Genomic DNA, 1,450 nt, shown 5'->3' with positions numbered 1-1,450 from the left:
TTCCGCGGCAGGTTGGGGAAGACCCAATTTCAGAACGGGCAGCTTCTTGAACATGTCCATCGTCGTGCTCACTTTCAATCGTTCACACTTTACTCACTCACTCACTCAGAATAAATTCTATTACGATAAAGAAAGTAACGTAAACAAGTGTTTTCTTTTTTTCATATTTTACAAACATTCATTTCGATTTTTTTTCCAAAAATCATTGAAATAATAAAAAATAAAAAAAATTATTTATTCTTCGAGGTCGTCCTCGATCCCGTCTTGCGCGACAGCAAAGTTTCCAGTTGGTTCGCCACTTTGGAGATTCCTGTCTCTTATACACATCTAGATGTGTATAAGAGACAGACGATGGACAGACGACCGCCACGGGCGTCGAATATCCCGGCCGAAAAGGTGGACGTTTCGAAACTCTTTCCCACAACTTCTCCAAGCACAAAACGTCGAATCTTATTGCTAGACGAAATCTGCGGCTTTGTCTACTGGCGTTTCTGCCATTCCTCGTTAATGAACGATTGTTACTTGGTGATGTAACGCTTTCGTTTGCAACCCGATCTGTTGCAGCGCGTTCAACGCAGTGTTTGCAGAGGTCGGAATCGAAGTCGTCCACGTGTCTGTGAACGGTGTCCAAAAACGTTCGTCCGGTACGTTGGAGGGATTCCGGCGTTTGAAACTGAGTGTTGCAGCAGAACGACGGAGAGAATAGCTGGAATTTGCGGGGGCGATCGTCTCCGGCCGCTTTCGCGTCGATCGGAACTGTGAACTTGACCGACGGAAATCGATCGTTGCTGTCCACGATGAGAGATTCCTTCAGCTTCAGATTCTCGATCACCGTCTTACGGATCGGATCTGATGCCGTATATCCTTCCAGCGTGGTTCAGGTTGTTGGTCGACGTGTGCATCGGGAGGCTGTTCAAAGTGCAGAGTGGAGCTTCCTCCACACGACAGCCTGGTGCAGCTGGTAGTTGAGGGAGGTCTTCGTGCGAAGGTCGAAGTTGCCTCTCGTCGTGATGTTCGTCGATCCGGTGGACGCGAAGAACAGGGCCGTAGATCCTCTGCTCAGCGGCGACTGGAATTCTATCATGTCGTCCTGCAGCTTCGTTCCCCTCAGTTGGATGGAGTGCACGCGCTCTCGACGATCGTACGGATACCGGTGCGCGATGGTCTGCGACGAAACGACGTTGACTAGGAAGAAGTTGGATTCGACTCGGACGTGCATCGTCTCGATCTTAATCGATTATGGGTGAGAGTAAGGTCGATCTCCTGACGCCGTTTACTAATTTACAAAAATTTACTTCGCCAGCGGAGTCGACAGGCTTCCTTGGTTCGAGATCGGAGAGAGTATGCTCGATCTCCGTATGCCGTTGATTAATATCTCCTCGAAAATTCGGTTGACCTCCAGCGAACGTTGCTTCGGTCGACGATCGCGGTCTCCGTTGAGATCCAACGG

This window comes from Anneissia japonica, unplaced genomic scaffold (genome assembly GCF_011630105.1).
Source record: "Anneissia japonica isolate Jap-2015-1 unplaced genomic scaffold, ASM1163010v1 scaffold9062_len35406_cov135, whole genome shotgun sequence".
Classification (NCBI taxonomy): domain Eukaryota; kingdom Metazoa; phylum Echinodermata; class Crinoidea; order Comatulida; family Comatulidae; genus Anneissia; species Anneissia japonica.
Note: the sequence above shows the minus strand (reverse complement) of the source record.